This window comes from Silene latifolia, unplaced genomic scaffold (assembly GCF_048544455.1).
Source record: "Silene latifolia isolate original U9 population unplaced genomic scaffold, ASM4854445v1 scaffold_352, whole genome shotgun sequence".
In the NCBI taxonomy this organism is placed as follows: Eukaryota; Viridiplantae; Streptophyta; class Magnoliopsida; order Caryophyllales; family Caryophyllaceae; genus Silene; species Silene latifolia.
In genome coordinates this window covers 52426-65378 of record NW_027413282.1, presented here as the reverse complement: position 1 = coordinate 65378, position 12953 = coordinate 52426, and positions in this window count along the sequence as shown.

Sequence of the window (12953 nt, the reverse complement as noted above, 5' to 3'; positions counted from 1 at the left end):
AGTTCTAGAGGTAGAATTAGTCAACGTGACTTACCGAATTTACACAATTATGGGATGTTTCGCCCAAGCGATGCTCGTTTTTGTTTAATATTTGGGTCTTGGAATCATTTATATAATTTAGTGGGAGATCATTATATAAATGTTAAAACTTGTTAAAGATGTTTCACAAGTAAAATTAAAACATTGAATGTTAATTTTTCCTATTTTTCGTTCATTCTCATAAATGTATGACATCGCGCACTTCATCCTTTCATCCATATTGATTATTATACTCATTTCGTTCTTTCATAGGAAGCGGTTTCTTTGAAAGAATTTGATAGCAATGATTGGAAATATTATTTACCAATTCACCTACATAAGCTTACAACGATTTTTGCGATTATTATACAACTTAACGTCCATACATATTAAAAAGGGGTTTCATGTTGCAAACTCATATTACGAGTTTAAAAGGAAGTCACATTTTTATCAAGAGTGTCTTGATTTCGAAAGTGAGACCTCCGTCATGAAGATGACATATTATTTTTAATTACTCAAGAGTAATTCAAAATTTTGCGAAAAGAGTTTTTCAAAAACACTTAGAATACTCCAATATGATACCGTCAAATGGCTCACTTCGAGAAAGGCCAAATCAATTGTTTATGCGCTAAAGAGGTTAGGCATATGATAACAATTGAACGGTTAGGTAGTCCAATTTCCCAAGACATTGAGATTTTGCCACATGTTGCAATCACTTTATAGTAATTCACTCTTACTAAGTGTATAAAATATCACGAATGACATGAAGAGAGGTCTTCATGAGATTCATTTTTGCTTGATTGAAGCAAAGAGGAATGTGAAAGTGAGTGGGAGTTAAGAAGAATAAACCCTAGATGTATGCGATAGAACAAAGTTGAAAGAGACACTACTACAGATACAGCCTATAACAACGGGTAAAAACCGTTGTAAAAACAAAAAGCGAACTTTGTTAAAGCGGCCGTTGTAGAAGGTATTTACAACGGTTTGGTTATTTAATGAAACCGTTGTCTAAAGTATTCACCACGGTTAAAAGCCGTTGTTGTTGGGTGTTCTCCGTTGTGGAAAGTGTTTCAAAATTTTGGAGGGAATAATATAACAACGGTTGTCGTATGTATAACCGTTGTTGTAACTTTCCCTCCAAAATTGTGAAGTCTTTTGACAACGGGTTATGGTACATACCCGTTGTTGAAATTGTTAGTAACAACGGTTCTTAGTTTAATACCCGTTGTTGTAATTTTACCTCCAAAATTGTGAAGACTTTTAACAACGGTTCTTTGATTAAAACCTGTTGTTGAATATTATGCGCGGGTATTTGTGAATGTCATTCACAACGGTGTTATTTTTATTAACCGTTGTGAAAGGTATTCACAACGGTTTTTTTTTAGTAACCGTTTTTATTACGAACTCCTAATGTTTTGAAAAATTAAATTTGTTTCATGCCATTCAAAAACCTGCATATGTCAGCAGCACCATATACCAGCACCAGCATAAATCACAGCTGGGTTCATCAGAACTCAATAGATTCAATTCAACCACAACAGCAGCTGCATCATATATATATATACTTACAAGGAGTTGAATTTACATGAACTAATCATTCCCTAACTTCAACAAAAAATTTACTAATAAGTTGATCTAAACTCTGAGTATCATGCATTTCTATATTCTAAGACGTAATTGCCCCACATGTCTCTTACCTCGTCTATATCTATACTTGAGTCTTTGCTCAATCTGTTGTGACGGGTTGATTGCATCTGCGGAAAAAACAAAGAGAAGACATTATGGTATATATAGCAACAAGCAAGACAACATTAGCAACATCATGGTATATATAGCGACAAGCAAGACAACATTAGCTCTAATTTAAAAAAAAAAAGTAATAAACACATGTTTAAATTATTACTAACCTTTTACGAAATAATGAGATATCTTCGCCTAATAATCTCAACATGAACCGACAAAGCGTAGTATCCACATTGTATGCTATCCGGTGGCGAGGGCCTATTATTACATAAAAATACGGAGAGAGAAGGCTCACATCGGAATCTTGAACTTTAGGTATTGTATTAGTATTAAACACAGATTTTGCACTTAATGTTATTGTATTTGAGCACGTACCCCTGTTATCGTAATAAAATCGGGGCCAACATCAGAATCTTTCGTGGGTTGATCTTCGTTTGCTCTTTTCTTCTCAAAGGCCCTTTTTTTAAAAAATAAAAAAGGAGGCAGAAACTAATTTTTTTAGAAGCAAAAATATGAAAGAGCTTTTTTCTATAAATAAAAATTGAAAATGTTATTATAAATAAATAAGTATTATAAACTTACATATTAATCAAGTGCTTAAAAGTCTCGCTTGGTTGATGATGTAAAGAATCCAACCAGAAAAAACTTTATTCCTTGTCGGCATGATGGGCTTTTAACCCAATGAGTCCTACATCAAGAGACATCATCATTATTAACAAGTACATATATTAGTTATGAAAATGCAATTGTAGGGGAAACGTAATATTAATTTGTTTATTACCCTTTTTCATTATAAGCGCCAAAAATCGACTTCTTGGTTGTTAGCCAATTCTTTGAGCAATATAATCTACCCGTTGTTCGAACGAGAAATCCGGAATAAATAAAGATAAAACATAGGGGCACGGGAATCAGTCGATCGGATGGAATATTCTTCTCCGGGATCACTCTCAATTTCAATATCCTACATTATTACGGTATTAATTCCGGTATTTAAAATACTATCTAGTAGTCAGAATATTAGACTATGAAATTATTTATTAAGAAACTTACTTCATCCAAACAAATATGTGTGCTATATCAATCTGGTCTAGGCCCACCCATACGGCTAGCGGATCCCATGATATAAGCGCTTGGCGCTCGACCCCTAGAATATCCTCCTCGGCGGAATAACTATCACTTGCTCGGTGGCTATGTCGATGGCCGACCTCCTCATGCGATCTCATCATCGTCATCGTTCTTACTTTTTGCATGTAATCCTTCCCTTTATATTGTGTGGAGTTTAAACTCCTAACTTTCAGTCCGGAAAGAATGAGTCTTTGATTTTGTGCTACTACCACCAGCCTACACATGTAGTAGATAATTAAAATAATAAAAAATCCAAAGTTAACATATCCTAGTTGGAGTAATAAAAATAAAAGCGTACTTAATTAAATACCTCATCAACTTTGCTCTTTCAATGATGAGGTAGTAGTAGCAGTGGATCGGGGACTTAGGCTTATCGGTCTTTTTTGTCCCCTACACAAAATTACCATGCTTTTTATAAATACAGACAAAATATAAATAAAGGGAGCGAGGTTAATTTTTAAAAAATGGAGAAGTTAATTAAATACCTCATCAAGTTGTTGTCTCGACGAGGTCGTTGGCATGTCTGTGGACTTAGGCTTATCCGCCAAAGCCGGCTTTTTTGTTCCCTACAAAAAAATAACATATAAATTTAACATATAAAAACATTCAACAATTAAAAATGTAACATATATATGAAGGTATTTCTTCTAACCCCAACCGCTTTCATTTCTGGCCGAGGCGGCGGAGATATCTTCGCCAAGTAGATGTGAGTTTCGAGGCCATTAGATGAAACTTCCAGCGCATCTCCCGAGAATGGTAATGTCGTCACGAATCGGGACGGCGATTTGCAAGTTTTCATGGCGTGGTAAGACTGTAGTTATCTCTACTTTGGTATGATTCGGCAAAAGTTTTTCGCCATGAACTACGGTTTCATTGCTAACTGCGATTTGGTGTGCATTTCTACGAGACCCGGCCAACACGCATGTGGCTTTTCGGTTCTATTAGGGTCGACAAGAATAATGGCCTCTTGTTTACGGGCTGAAGAATATACACATACATTATTATATCTTTGCAAAACGCAGCTTGACATTCAAAAGATTTTGCAAAAACGCTTTGTCTCGGGCCGATTTTTGCACAAACTTGACATTCATATAAATTTAACTAATTAAACACTTCATGCATACCTTACTGAAAACAGGGAACGGACTTGAAGGGGATGTATCTTGTTTTCCATCGGCCGTTTTCTCAAGTTGCATCTCCTTTTTAGACCCATTATTTACCTAATAAAATTAACCAATTCAATGGCACCATGTCGGAAGTTATAGCATTAGAGTGGCGGTGAACACACCCACGATCTTACCCAAAAAAAAAAAAAAAAGAAAAATAAGGAAGTATTAGGTACACGATCGGCTTTAGTTGTTACAACTTGAAAGCATTATTAGGTACCGATCTTTCTCGAATCTCGTTGACCGATACTTCCTTCTCATGTATTGCCAAGGAAGTAGCGGCCTCTTGACCAATCTGTTGTACCTTATTATTACCCCCTTTAGAAATGACATCCTCCATCATCTTCACTTCTTCTTGGAAAGCTTACCTCCGACATTCAACTTTAGTAGTACGGATGCCATTAATCAAGCTGCTTGCCAAGAATGTAATGTGTCGGCAATTTTTATCCCAACAATAACATGTGAATTGAACTTAAATGAAAATAATAGAATAAATGTTACCATGTCGACCTTCTCGGACTTAGTCTTCCTTTTCTTCTTTATCTCGTTTTCCCATAATATTTCGTTACTCCAACCCGTGTAGCAGGACGCCCCTCAAATGACACGGATGTTCGGGTCGACCGATCGCTCTAGCAAGAACGTCATTACGACCACTTTGGGATGAATTTCCTTCTTCTACCTCTTTCAATACGTTGTCCTATAATATATTAAATAAACTTCAAATTATATTTGTGACTAAAATAATAAAGTTAGTAATGAACTCGTCTTAATAAAATAATGCTTACTATGTTGGCCAAAACTTCCTCATCATATTTGTCACGCGACGACCGGGATCCTTTAGGCGTGTGCCCTTCTTTATAAGTTACATGCCGATACACCTCTTTCACTCCCTTTGCCACCTACACATTAACATGGTAACATTTATACACGTAAATGTGTATCAATTCAAGTCCAAGTGTGATTAAAAAAATAAAGTCTCACAGGGGAATAATGCATGCTACTTACGAGGTCCTCTTCTATCTTTCAGAATCGCCTCGAGAACCATACCATTTCCCCTTCTTGCATGAAATGTTAGCACGATTTCTTCCGCTAACGGCCTTCAAATAATTATATAAAAGCGCAAGTAGATGAGATAATAAAAAGATTATATAAAGGACTCATTAATTAAAAAATGATAGGTAAATCGTTAAAAGGCGAGGATATTTAACCTGAAACTTCTCGGTAGTTCTCATCTTTTGAAAAGATCCCATTGTTTCTGCTTGATGGTGGGACACTTGTTTTCCGGTGGGCTCTTACGCATCTCCCCGTTGCCTTGTCCACATACAACCAATCCCTAGCAACGCCACACCTCCACTTTTGTGGACATCCGCGGCCTTATGCATTAAATACTCATCATGGCTTTTATCGGGTATAATAAAGCCTTCCTTTACACGAGCCAAGTATAACTCCGCCAATTTTGGATTCAAATTTCTAAAATCATCTAAATGGATAGGCCAAACTGTCTTGTGCAAGTACCAATCAACCGGAGAAAAGACCCGCATTTGGACCAGAGGGAAACCCATCTCACTCCATGTTATTTGGAGCAGTACATTTAGCGGCTATAGGCTGCAAGGACTTTCTGGCACTTCGTAGCACCCCTCTCACCAGGCTTATCACCAGGCTCATTATTCTTTTGACTTCTTTTACGTTTTTCACCCATGATAATCCTAAAACCCCAATATGAATGATATAGCTGGAAATGAACAACTTAACAATGTACATGCAGAGTATTATCTAGAACCCTAATAGGAATGAAAATTTAAAACAACAGATTGAGCTTCTAAAATCCTAAACCCTAATAAGAGGAGTGAAGTAGATGATGCGGGATGATAAAGATAACAAAGAAGACGAAAAATAAACAGGTGCATGAAAAAGAAACAAGATGATCGTCTTAAAACCCTAATGACGAAACACAAAATTAAAGTGAACATACCTGTTGATGATGATGATAAAGAGAACGAGCAGGATGATAAGGGAAGGCAACGGAATCAGGCGTCGGAAATCGGCGGCGGCGGCGACGAAATGTAAAAAGCGAGGAAGAGAGAAGAATTAACACAGGATACCAACGGTTGAACTAATAATGTTGTGTGTGTTTGTGTATGGCATGTTGTATGGGTTTCTAAATTAGTTTTTTATTAAGACAAACTATTGACAACGGGTGCTCAAAGAAGAACCGTTGTTATATGTTAATAACAACGGGTCAATAAAAGTCAACCGTTGTCAAAAGTTTATTACAACGGTTAAAATATACCCGTTGTAATATATTTTCACCAAATTTGCGCCAAAATGAAATATGTCAAAAAAATCATTGACAACGGGTAGAGGTACTACACCCATTGTTGAAAGTATTAACAACGGGTAATTTAAATATAACCGTTGTTATTGTTGAACCCTTTTTTTTAAAAAAATTACTGTAATTCCATTACAGTCCAAACCTGTAACACTGCATATCTAAGCTACAGGATTTACCATGCCATGCAAATTTGGGAATTTTTATTTAACAATATAATGACCATTATTGATTTACCAATAAATTAAACCATCAAATTATTGGTCTGAAAATGACTCAAAATGTTGGTCGTCCATATCATTGTGTCCTGATGAACTATCTCAGGATCGGGGACGTTTCTTGGATGTCATAGTTTCTTCGTTAACCCAAATACCTTCACCATGGTCATCACGCATATAGATGCTTTCAGTGTCCTCATGATCAGTGTCAACATCGTCGAAATAAGATACAGTGGTAGAGTGATCCATTCCCTCAAAAACGACATCCTGATCATCATCACCATTATCGGATGGACTACTCCTTCTACTCCTTATAGACAGTACAACATACCACTTCTTATCCATAGGATCGGTGACATAGAACACTTGTTTAGCTTGGGATGCCATTATGAAAGGATCATCCTTATTATTGCCAACCTTACCCAGATTGACCAACGTAAATCCCATCTTATCCTTTCGGACACAATGGATGTTGTTATCAACCCAGTTACATCGAAACAAAGGCATTGTGAAATCAATGTAATCTAGTACCAATATTTCTTGAATAACACCATAATAAAGGCATTTTCCCCAAATAGGCTTTTTATCTTTTGAAGTAGCAAAGTGCATTGCCTCAAATTCTGAACTCACACCACTATTTTGCATTGTGCTTAACTCATCTTGCTCGCGTGTGTAAAAAGTATATCCATTAATGGCAAAACTGTTGTAAAAGGTGACCCCGGCATTTGGACCTAAACCAAGACGTAGTAACCTAGGAGAGATGTCATCACCGTTTGATCAGTACAACGTAAGACAATATTCCTAAACCACTCTGGAAACGTCTTCGTATGCTCGTTCGCAATCCATTTCTCGGTCTTGTTTTGGTGATCGTATTTGAGCTCATCTTTGTGTTGTTGAATATAAGGTTGTACCTCATCTTCGTTGTTTAGCACATACATGTGTGCTAAATGCAACATTTCACGTGTCACAATTTTTTCAACCCGGCCCCTAATACCTTTTCCGGTCATCCGGTCACTATGACGATTCTTAGGAACGCCAATCAACTCCTTCGGGGAGAGATGAGCGTAACAATATGAAAGAGCTTCGTCTAAAATAGCGCGTTCAAAAATACAACCTTCCGGACGATACCGATTAGATGTATAGTCCTGGTAGACTTTCATCAATCTTTCGAAGGATCTTGGTATCTCAAGTACACGGGCCCAAGGTACAAAATCTCCCTAACCAAGTGAATGGTCGGATGAATCATGATAGTGAAGACGAGGTGGAAAATACATTTCCAACCGACAAAGAGAGGTTACAACGAGGTCCCGCAATGAATCCGCGTCATCGGGATCGATGACTTTCTCGCATATGGACTGGAAGAAGAGACAGAATCTAGTTATAGCATATCTTACCTTTTCAGGTAAAATGGAACGAATAGCCACAGGTAGTAATTGTTGCATCAAAGTGTGACAATCATGTGACTTTAACCCGGTGAGTTTTAGGTCTTGCATCGTCACTAGGCTTTTGATGTTCGACGAATAACCATGTGGCACTTTAATTCCATTCAAGCATGCAGAACTCTTTTCTCTCATTCCGTGAAAGGGTAAAAGTGCAGGCGGTAAAAATGTACGATTACCTCTCTTCTGTGGTGCCAACTCTAGCCTAATACCCATCATTTTCATATCTTCCCTAGCTGCGGCGTTATCCTTTGTTTTACCAGGAACATTCAGAAGGGTATTGATAATATTATCACAGACATTTTTCTCAATGTGCATGAAATCGAGGCAATGCCTGACCTCCAGGTCAGGCCAATATGAAAGTTTATCAAAAAATATGGATCTTTTCTTATACCCACGAGTAGACAATTTAGAGCCGCTCTTCTTCCCATAATCTATCTCAATATGCTTTACTTTCTGATAAACTTCATGCCCACTCAAAATTCTAGGAGGTTGACGAAGTTCTTGTCTTCCATTGAATGCTTTCTGCATCTTGCAATAACAATGCTCATGATACAAGAACCTCCTATTTCCCATATACACATACTTACGAGAAGACTTCAAGTATTCAGACTCGATATCCTCCCCACACAATGGACAAGCCTCTTTCCCATGAACTGTGTGCCCAAAAAGGTCGCCATAAGCCGGATAGTCAGTTATTGTACACAATAACATCGCTCTCAAATTGAAAGTTTCGTTCTTATATGCATCAAATACTTCTATCCCACTATCCCACAACAATCGCAAATCATCTAGAAGAGGTTCCAAATATACACTATATCATTTCCAGGTTGTTTAGGGCCGGAAATTAACAACGACAACATCAAATACTTTCTTTTCATGCACACATATGGAGGTAAGTTATAAATAGCCAACACTACTGGCCAAGTACTATGTTGGCTACTCATGTTTCCGTGTGGGTTCATTCCATCAGTGGAAAGCGCTAGACGTAAGTTTCTAGGTTCATTGCCGAACTCGGGATACTTAGCGTCGAACGATTTCCATTGCTTACCATCTTCCGGGTGTCTTAGCTTTCCATCATTTATTCTTCCTGTTTCATGCCAAGTTAACATTTTTGCATCATCGGGATTCGCATAAATCCTTATGACTCTTGGTATCAATGGAAAATACCACAACACCTTAGCCGGGATCCCTTCCTTATCCTTATAACGCCACTCCAAACATTTAGGGCAATTGGTTAAGTTTTGATATAATTTCCGATACAATATGCAATCATTTGGACATGCATGTATTTTCTCATATTTCATACCCACTCCTCTTATTAGTTTTTTCGCCTCATATGTCTTAACAGGTAGAACATTACCATCAGGAAGCAACTCCTTTATCAAGGCTAAAAAACTAGTGAAACATGTGTCACTCGCCCCATTTGCCCCCTTGATATTATACAACTTCACCACAGCCGACATTTTTGTGAACTTACAACCAGGATACAGAGGTGCTTCAGACTCACACAACTTCTCATACATGTTGTTAAGGTCATCCCAATTACTAGTGTCATCACCTACATCTTTAAAAGCAATGGACTCATCATCATTCTCTTCATTATCTATAGACCCAACATTCAACATCTCTACTTCCAACTCTTCCAACTCAAAAAACTCGGCAAACTCAGGATCATCAGTTAGCCTTTCGTGTACCTCAACATCATCTTCTTCAGAGTTATTCTCTTCCTCTAATGATTCCCCATGAAAAATCCAAAGTGTATAGGATCGACTAAATCTCCACTTTTCTAGGTGTATTTTAACGTCCATAAAAGCCATATAGCTAATATTACCACATCTTTCACAAGGACTGCAATACTCAAGAACCTTTCAAATTGTTCGAAACGAATTCATAAAATTCAGCTAAACCATCCTTGTAGGTGCGGTCACTCATATTTGCATCAATCATCCAAGCTCGAGTCATTATTCTACATTCGTAATAATAGGCAACTAATTCAGAAAATACAATAATAGGCAAACAAATAAACGAAATTCAGGAAAGCAATTAAGCTAAATTATCAACAAATTAGATAATAACCCAAAAAATCCTATATCTAGTTATAAGCGTTGCTAAGAAACATATATATACCTGATTGATAAACACGATGAGGGAGAGAAGACGGGACAACAGTGACGGAGATGAAGACAGAGAGACGATCAGGGAGGAATGGAGGATGATATAGTAGCAGTATTAGCTTGTGTTTGTGTTTGTAGCGTATAGCAGAATAAAGCAATATGTTGTTCTTAAGATTTTCATAATATTAATAACAACGGTTATTGAGTCTACAACCGTTGTGAAATGGTATTGAAAACGGGTTCTAATATAACCGTTGTGATTACTTTTCACTAATTTGGCGCCAAACCATTAACAACGGTTAAAATTTAACCGTTGTTATTAGTTTTTTCATTAACAACGGTTGTTTAAGTATGACCCGTTGTTAAAACCAATAACAATGGTTAACAACACATAACCGTTGTAATTAAGTTTGGTAAAATTCGCGGAATAAATTCTACAACGTGTTTTGATGATTTTCGTGAATAAGCGTTGTTAAAGGGCCGTTGTGGTTGCCTGTATTTGTAGTAGTGAGACATCTACTCAATGGATAGGCTAGTTCCACTATCTTGGTATGAGATACCAAGTACGGGTCATTTCTTTGTAAAGAAGTTTACATGAATTGATAAAACGTAAGACGTCTAGCATAGGACATTTTGTATCGAAATGGTGCTAGATTAGCAATGATTTCGATGGGAACAAATGTACCTAAATTTGGTTTTAAAAGAATGTAATCATCTATGTTTATACATAGAAGGCATCACTTATGTGATTTAAAATAAAATGTTGTACCTACTCCTATGATAACTTGGTGGTTTGTTTAGACCACTTAAGTTAGAGGAATTTTACATTCTTCACGAAAACTAAATGTTATACTATCTTGTAGATTTTAAAGTCTCTATTCCGGTGTACCCAATTGATCAAACCTCAAGTAAATTCGTTTCAAACGAGTAAACGAAAAGCACATTGAACAACCATTTGATTGCGAGTCTTATGGTATGTGTGCATGTATTATGTTTTGTTTTGTAGAAAAGAAACACAATAGTGAGGTGATTGACCATATACATACGGATGTATAAGGCCGATAGTTGGTAATATACATACTTGGTTACTTTTACCATATTGTTAAGTAGATATGAAAACCTCGTATCTATTTAATAAGACATAAAAGTGATTTTTGAAACGTGGAATATTTTCAAAATGAAGTAGTAAACCAAAACACGACAAGATCAAGATGTTGATCGGAAGTTTCAAAGTAATGACTTTGAAGGTCAAATGGGTAATATCAAGTAATGACCTTGATGATCACTAAGAAGATTGTGAACCAGTTCACATAAACCTTCTCCTTGGGACACCATAGAGCAGGGTGTAGTCAAGTATATAAACCGAACTTTATGAGATATAGTTTGAGGTTTTTCGCAATTTTTGTAAGCTATTTTCTCACTAAAAGTTTAAAACCCGACTATAATAGCCTAAATGACTCCATATGAGATATGGATAGGGAGAGTCCCTAACTTGTCTTTTTATACATTTGGGATCATAAATGTTTATGTTCAGAACCAATTTGTGTATTTGTGAGGGTTATCCAAAATTGAACCACTTGGTTTTTACTCCTCCAAAACGAGAACAAAGAGTTTGTGGCTCATAATACTTTCTTTCCAGAAAGATTTTCATTTTATGGAAGACAGAGTGGGAGAAATTTTGAACTTACAGAAGTCCAAGACCCACAAACTGAGTACAATGCAAGAAGACGTTCTTTATTAAGGCTCAGTGGTGAGTACAATGCAAGAAGACGTTCTTTATTGTATAAGGAGATAATTTTGAGATAATATTGCGTTACTTTTCAAAAGTGATGAATCGTAAACCCTCATCAAAGGCTTTTCTATAGTATGAACTTTATGTGATGGCGTGTCACCATGCAATTCGAATTGATCTCCTTGCACACGATGCGATAAGGAAGGAAACACGAGATGTTTTAGAGACTTGATTTAAGGTGAATACTTTGGTAGGTTACCTTGATCTTGTCGTAAAGGTTACATAAGATGTTTAAAATTTGGGTTGGTTATAGAGAGTTTGTGACAACCCAAATGCCTTTATCAATTCATATATTCTTAGCAATATAGCCTCTCATGAGGATGAGATTCGGCAAAAGAATAACGAAATTCTTTCCTTGGGAGAAATTTTGTTGATCTTGTCAATGTTAAGAAGCCTAGCATGTTTGAAAGATCCCTTTTGTGATCTTATATAAGTCAAAGAGTTGGAACTTTGCGTTCAATCATGTAGTCTATCAAAATGGTATTACTCGAGTGTCGAGGTACCATGATGATACATGGAGTTTAGTGGGAGCTAAATTAGGTTTCTTAGTCTAAATATGTGCTTGACATATTAGTGACTAGAAATGTAGCTAAGGTGATGTTTCTTAGTCTAAATATGTGTTTGACATATTAGTGACTAGAAATATTCTCGGGTGAATACTTGAGAGTAGCATGGCGCATCTTAAATATCCAGATCTAATGAGATAGATCTCCATGGATATTAGCATTATAGTCAAGAGACTTATGTGATAAATTTCATGACTCGTTCAAGTTGTTGAACGCTAATATAATCTCTTTTGCTTCTGTTGCGGGATCTATTAAATATGGTAAAAGCTGCTCTCGTCGGGACTTATAATATTGAGAATATGAGAAGTCATTACCAATCATTTCCTAGTGAGTGTCACTAGATGATTATCATGAGCATTCTCTAGTACTTGACAAGCACTGAGAATTTACTCTTGTAGTTTGGAAGAATCTATGAATTTCTTGTAAAAGGGTTACACGAT